A 422-nucleotide genomic window follows, 5' to 3' on the forward strand; every position below is an offset into this window, starting at 1 on the left:
CGTGTAAATCGTTCAGGGAAAGGGCTCAGCATCGTAGAACCTGTGGGTGGGCCTTGGCATGTGAGGCCGAGCCCGCTGGAGCCGTGATGTAGGTCAGTCCCCCTGCTATGTTGCACGACCACATGGTCAGTTATTGCCGATACAAAAGCACGGTAGCGACGCAAATTTGAATACGGCACGTTATGATGACACAAGCACGAGAGCGTTACGGCTAATACATATTCACAGAAGGAGACCAGTTATAATACGATGATTTAAACGTAAATATCGCATGACTAAGAGAGGGAGGAAAAACTATGAGAGGATCGCTAACGGGAGCATGTATAGTAAAGGATATTTTAGGCTCGTATACCGCTGCTTGCGACGCCATGGCGGGTGATGAGAAGATATCCCGAGATTTTCACGAACATGGCGATAGCTTC

This window comes from Penaeus monodon, chromosome 20, assembly GCF_015228065.2.
Source record: "Penaeus monodon isolate SGIC_2016 chromosome 20, NSTDA_Pmon_1, whole genome shotgun sequence".
Lineage (NCBI taxonomy): Eukaryota > Metazoa > Arthropoda > Malacostraca > Decapoda > Penaeidae > Penaeus > Penaeus monodon.